Source organism: Liolophura sinensis, unplaced genomic scaffold (assembly GCF_032854445.1).
Source record: "Liolophura sinensis isolate JHLJ2023 unplaced genomic scaffold, CUHK_Ljap_v2 scaffold_15, whole genome shotgun sequence".
NCBI classification, from domain to species: Eukaryota; Metazoa; Mollusca; class Polyplacophora; order Chitonida; family Chitonidae; genus Liolophura; species Liolophura sinensis.
Window position 1 is genome coordinate 43,067 of NW_027017954.1, and position 7,361 is coordinate 50,427.

Below are 7,361 nucleotides of genomic sequence, written 5' to 3' on the forward strand. Positions count from 1 at the left end.
GGCACATTAAAAGTTGTGCATATTATGGAAGGCCCCAAAAACAGAAAATAAGTAGGTAATGTGTCACATTGAAAGTTGTGAACATTATGGAAGGCCCCCAAAACAGAAGATAAGTAGGTAATGTGTCACAATGAAAGTTGTGCACATTATGGAAGGCCCCCAAAACAGAAGATAAGTAGGTAATATGTCACATTGAAAGTTGTGCAGATAATGGAAAACCCAAAACAGGGAATAAGGTACGTAATGTGTCACATTGAAAGTTGTGCACATTATGGAAGGCCCCAAAACAGAAGATAAGTAGTCAATGTGTCCCATTGAAATTTGTGCAGATAATGGAAAACCCAAAACAGGGAATAAGGTACGTAATGTGTCACAATGAAAGTTGTGCACATCATTGAAAGCCCACAAAACAAGAGACAAGGAGGTAATTTGTCACAATGAAAGTTGTCCAGGCGATAGACCCCAACAGAGGGGATGAGGTGCATACATATAGGTAGTCTGTCACATTGACCACAAAGTGTTACATACAATGCTGAGAATATTCTGAGTGTGTGACTATCGAGAATTACAAGGCAGCGAAAAAGTGCGCGCGGCAAACTGTTATTTGGTTTATTATACATTCAATAACAGTTCAGTCTGTCGAACACCCGAGGTGTTCACTCAACTGAACCCTAGCATCAGGACATTTCAGATTGCTTATCCTCCAATATTTCCAGTTCCATTATGGCAATAAGCGCTATTTGGAATTAGTTCGAGATCAGTTGGCTTTCCCAAATTCGGCACACGTAAAACTGTCTCTGTACTTCATATTTTATGCGTGAGTGAGAAAGTACTCACTTCGGGTACCCAAGTTTCTCCCACCCATAAAACCTTTCCCCTGATACAAGTGTACATTGGTGTAAAACTCCTGGCCCCAGGATCACGAAGCAATCTTAGACTTAAATTAAAATTTTAACTAATTAAATTTGATATGTTCCTTTCCATTATTTTAGCTGATATTTGTTTTACAATAACTTAGCCATAATTTACGTTGTCAAGCAATAGTTTGTCCTTGGTACGTTGGAAATAAAAATTAAAAAAAATAAAAAGTGATTTGAACATTTGACTTAAATCTAGGATCGCTTAATGATGTCGTGGCCAGTAACAATCTGCAGATTACATCATGCAATAAAAAGTCAAATATACAATACATAAAGTTATTATACTTTATTTTTTTGCGCACAGAATGTTGGGGTGTATTGGACAGATAAGAAGGAAACGTTTAACCCGTTCGAGGTGGAGGTGACAGATGTTGACCAGAGAGTGGAATTCTCCACTTGGACTTACGAACTGAGCCACAAAGACAAGGTAAAGCCCTTCTATACTTTTGAGTATGTGAAACAAAGGCAATTATTTCTGAGTACTTTAATTCAGAGATGAAAAGAAAAATGTCTGTTATCTTAGTGATATATTAGTTGCTATTTTTCATGACTGAAAGTTCATATTCTGGATCTGGGCATCGAAACTGATATTCCAACATCACCCCTCCACACTTCCAAATAAAATGGTGGTTCCGGGTCAACAACCTTAAAACCAATTCCAAAAGAACCCTCAACACAATCTACAAAGGTCATTGTCCATGTACTAAGTCCGACATTTGGACGGGTTCATGAAAAGAGAAGCATATAACGGTTTTTGAATAGTAATGGAAAGACCCAAAGATCCAGATCTTCTACTATGCCAGTTTATCGGTTTTTGATAGTCAATATATATCTCGGTTGCGCTTTTAGCGCTAGTGTTCAAGCCCGAACTGAACGTCTCCGTTGAACTAAGTGTACGATCTTCACGTACGTACTGTACTGTACTGTGCAAAAGGTTGAAAGAATCAGTTAATACGCGTGCGACGTTTTTAAAAAGCAAAAAAACAAGAAACAAAACGGGGCCTCCGTGGCCGTGGTAGTTATCGCACCAGCACGGCGCATTGATCCAGAAGCCTCTCTCCAATTCAGTCGCTGTGAGTTCAAGTCCAGAACATCTTGGCTTCATATCTTTAGGTACCTGGGAAGGTCTGCCAACATTCAGTGGTTGTTCGTGGGTTTTCCTCGGCTTCTGTCTGGCTTCTGTCCGGTTTCCTCCCACCATCGTATTGTGAAATATTCTTGAATACGGCGCAAAACGCCAAGCAAATAAATAAATCAAACAAAACAAAAGCGCTGGCGGTGCACATCTAACTGTAATAACACCTTTATTTAAAGAAAGAAGAATGACTCATGTCTTGTCACAAGCTGCGACGCATGCACATAACTCGCCCTAGAACAGGAAGAATACTAACTCCAACAACAGCTTGAACACACTTCACCAACACAAATGCGCGTTGCAGCTGAAAATAGAGAATAGAAATTGATCATCCCCATGTAAAAAATTTTGTCGATTTTTACTTTCGGTCACAGGGCAAATTTGGGCTAGACATTATGGACTGATCACATCAGAATAAAAAGCGAACCCTTCATAAGAATGTCTCATAATGTAACCAAGAAAATTGGTTCATAACAACACATATAAAACATGACCAATCACCACAACCTTTAAACCAGTGGGATGTTATAACCCTATACAAAAAAGAATTCTATTGTTTTGGCACAGCAACGCTGTGGTTAAATTCAAAATCGATTCTTTTCTTTGTCGAGCGCTTTTTTGTCCTAGTTTTTTTAAAAATACGCGTAAAATCTGAAGCATATCACTTCGTGTCCAGTATATAGCGAAACTACGACTATCAGCCTATAGTGTAGCAGCTGTTGGACGTTGGACGAAATGGACGATCAGGGTCAATAATCGCATGGCCCATTCCCAAAAGGACACAAACACAAACCACCAACAAACTAAGAAAGTATACATAATATACCAAAATAGGACGCAATCACGCAAAGAAAAGCAGTCAGCAGTTTCCAACGATCATGGAAAGGCGAAAGGAATTTCACTGGCAAAGAGGCCATTCAAAACACAATAACCTAGCGCTAGATCACGCCAAGTGTGTATTCAATCTCATTCACCGACAGGGATTTTCCCGAAATGTCATTCCTCATTTGTTTATTGATATGATTGGTGTTTTACGCCGTACTCAAGAATATTTCACTTATATGACGCCGGCCAGCATTATGGTGGTAGGAAAACGGACAAAGCCCAGGGGATACCCACGATAAAGAATGGTACAGATATAAGTCCGATCAGTGGTGTCATGTTAGTACAGGAAAAACTGAGTCTATAATTCATTATAATTTATGTTATTATGTTTATAATAAAAATAATGCATGTGACACGGAGATAGACTCAGCCCAGGCTGATCTTCCCTGAGACTCTCGGAGGGAAAGGAAGTAATATAAATGGTAATAAATCTAAGCTATGTTTGTTGGAAAACAAACAAGTTAGGTAATATAATACATTTCACACGGCAAGTTATTCAAATGACAAACTATTCACACAGACATGAAAACACTATTCAAAAGGGCAAAAAGTAAAATGACTTGTACCTATATAAGTGGTATGCACGACAAATTACAGGTGACTGGCATGACTGAAGCAGTGAACACAGGATAGTGGGAGGTCATTACTGACTCCTCCCTGCACTCACAGCATAAAGAAACCTGCGTTGTACATCACAAGAGGGAAAGTGTGTATTTTACACACCTTAAATGCAGAGTCTTCCTGAGCGTTCTACATTATCCTGATGAATACTGTAAATTTTATTTATGATCGAATTTGATGAATATTTCCAGAAAGCACCTCAGCCCATCAAACAATTCCGCTGCCCATTTTTCACGAGTGAACCAACACTGGAGACTATACCAACGCTTTTGACTGTACTGCAGAGTGTTGACATGTGGCGAGTTAAGGCTGGCGACGGACCTGTACTGGTTCATTGCAGGTTAGCTAAGCATTACTCGTATATGATGTGTGTCAATAGAGCTCTTCTATGGTAGACAGCTGCCCGCTGCCATTGTACACTCTCTTCTATAACATGCAAAATTATGCATTCTCACTCCAGAGAAATATAGCGGGTTTTTGTATTTTATAAGGCAAAGACACCTCAGGATTTTTGCTCATATAGTATTAAAATGTAAATAATGCTTAGTATTTGTTGAAAACGAGGTCTCCATATAAAATGTAACAAAGCCAAAATCAGATTTTGGGAAAATAAGCTTATGTAAACAACATGACCGTATGTAGACAGAAGTAGTTTATGCTCTGAGATATAGGCCGTCTGGTTACCTATGTAATCATAAGGTCTTAAATTGTGTTTATCTCACTTTTGATAGTGGTTTGATTGGGAATGTAAACTTTCTCCTTAAAGGGTGGCCTGTTTGTGGCATTCGAAGTTTTTAATATTTTAAGTGATTTACAATGATTCATAGATTTTACTATTGCAAAATTATCATTAAGAACAAAGAATGTAACATATTTCTAAAAGTCAATTAGCGCAGATACAGAAACAAATTAGACAAAACTTATAAACTATGAAAGGCCACCCTACTTGTATGTGAGCCAACATACCTGGTGAAAAGATGAGAAATTAGCAGTAAATGAATGTTACCTGTATAATATAAATTATACGATCATAATGTGAGTGCGCATTACTTGCTTTTAAGATTGATGATGAAGAAATACAGGCTTACGTGTATGATTAAAATAATATATGCCCCGATTGTACCCAGGGATGGCGTGACAAAGAGTGGGTTGTTCTGCGTGGCTTGGACTGTGCTAGAAAGACTGAAGGTTGACCAGAACGTCAATATCCTACAGACTGTAAAGCAGATGAGGAACAACAGACCGGAGATTATAACAGATGTGGTATGATTACTTATAACATTATTAAACAGATAACTATATCAGTGTCATTTGCGTACAAAGCATATGAGTGATAGTCTTCCTTTTAATGATGTGCTAATGCTGGTGCCATTGCTAAACGTGGACCTCTAAATGGACCACAGTACTTCCAATTATCAAATAAAAATAACACAAATATAATTATGCCCTAACGCGTATGAGTCTATTTCAATGCTCAGTGACTTCTGGAGAAAGACAAGGACCATACGTCGACTGATTAATGTCTTCATGCTGAATATTGTGTAGATGCATTTAGAATTTGAATGTCAAAAAATCAGAAACTCATGTGCTTCAAACATTTTGCTTGTCATTTACCATCTGTTTTCTTTAGACTTTACCCTATTTTAGGGTCATCTTGCTTACCATTTGCCATCTGTCTTTTTTCCCCTCATCTACCACATTTATGGTCAGATTGCTTGCCATTTATCATATGTCTTTTTCATCCTGTACCCTTTTTTAGGGTCAGCTTAACTTCATCCACCAGGTCGTCATGGGATATCTGGACAACTTCCAAACGTACGCCAATTTCAGACCAATGACAACAGTTTCGGAGGCGATGTAAAATAAGTTCAGAAAAGATTCCACTAATAGTTTCTACGCTATGACTGGATTAATCAAAACTGTTTCTTATTTCCATTTGCCAAACTTGCTGTGGCCTCAGTGCTGTATCTTTGTGTAACTTTATGCCATAACCAATGAGCTTTTATGTCAATGGTTTGTCACTGTTGATTCTGTTGGTGTTAACTAAAACTGTGTTGTGTTGGGTTTGCTGCTCACTTTGTTGTTGCTGTAAAGGTAGGGGTTTAGGACGTTAAGTGTTGTAACTGTTGTGAAAATGCGTTCAAATCATGACTATTGTGTGCTTATTGCTGTAAATATGCTTTGTTCCTGTAACGGTCATTTAGATGATTAAGTTTTTGATTTAATAATGCGGTTTCTAGGTCATGATGATAGTGCTATGTTTGGTGTATATTTAGGCTTTTTAGATCATGATGATTGTTTTATTGATTTAGTAAAACGCTTTTTAGGTCGTGATCATAGTGTTTTGATTGGTGTAAGTTTTGGTTTTCAGATCATGATAATAGTGCGGTGATTGGTGTAAATTTACGTTTTTAGGTCGTGATGACTGTGCTGTTGATAAAGTCATGATAATAGTTATGTTACTGGTGTAAATTTACGGTTTATAGGTCATTATTTATGCTTATACTGCTACAAAATTTTCGGGTTTTGATTATTTTTGTTTTTGTCATTAATGTACGATTTTGAATGTTTTATTGATTTGAAACTCTGATTATATAACAAGTCAGTTATGCCGTCATTACCGTAAATGTATTGTTTAGGTTTAAAGGAGAAGAAAACATAACAATGATGGAAGAGCGTTAAAATGGCGCATTCGTTTGAAAGACTCCTATCATTTTTGATATCTAGCATATCTTTGAACTTTCTTAGACACAGTGTGTTGTGTGACGATTTTATATTATTACAACTGACTGGTCAACATTTTGTAACAAGGAAAGGTTTTGCGAAATGTAAAGCCACTGGGGTTAGTCATGCTGGATGAGATGTTATTGATATAAAGGTGAAGCTGTTTTGGTCCTGCGATTTTTTTATTGTTGTAATATCACATCGTATAGAGCATGTTGTGTCTGCTGTTATTGCGGTAAAGACATGGTTATAGGTTCTGTTGGAATCCGTTGTATTGGAGAAAAGACACGGTTTTATCTATTTATTTATTTGATTGGTGTTTTACGCCGTTCTCAAGAATATTTCACTTATGCAACGGCGGCGGGAAGAAACCGGGCAGAGCCCGGGGGAAACCCACAACCATCCGCAGCTTGCTGTCAGACCTTCCCACGTACGGCCGGAGAGGAAGCCAGCATGAGCTGGACTTGAACTCACAGCGACGGCATTGGTGAGAGGCCAATTGGTTATTGCGCTGCGCTAGCGCGCTTACCAACTCAGCGACGTAGGTCGCAGACACGGTTTTAGACTATGCTGTTCTATTGTTATTGGAATACAAGGCACAGTTTTGTGGTCATCTTTATTGTTGTATAGATACAAATACGGTTTGTGACCATGGCGGGATTTAGGTCATATTGATAGTGTTTTGTTATTGCTGTCAAGGTGCAGGATTTTGGGCATGGCTATTGTTTTGTTATTTACTGTACAGGTGTGGGATTTAGGTCATGTTGATAGTGTTTTGTTATTGCTGTCAAGGTTCAGGATTTAGGTCATGGTTATTGCTTTGTTATTGCTGTGCAGGATTTAGGTCATGTTGACTGTATTTGTTATTGCTGTAAAGGTGCCTTTTTCAGGTCTTAATAAATGTGTTATTATAGGTGTAAAACTTTCGTTCTTGAAGTCTTGCCTGGAACATAAATTTTTATGCCATTTTGTTTATATTGTGATGTAATATTTTACGCCATGTTGGTAATGTTTTGTATTGCTATAAAGCCATGTGTATAGAACAAGTTACTTGTAGTTACGCTGCTCTTAATATA

At 37.9% G+C, this 7,361-nt stretch overlaps 1 long non-coding RNA gene across 1 annotated transcript; it reads left to right on the forward strand.

The window, feature by feature from the left end:
• Positions 1 to 1,013: 1,013 nt before the first annotated feature.
• LOC135481286 (uncharacterized) lies at positions 1,014 to 6,532 on the forward strand. Its single transcript, XR_010445984.1, has 4 exons — positions 1,014 to 1,347; positions 3,753 to 3,901; positions 4,689 to 4,824; positions 5,321 to 6,532. It is a non-coding gene; the product is annotated as an uncharacterized LOC135481286 (long non-coding RNA).
• Positions 6,533 to 7,361: the final 829 nt, after the last annotated feature.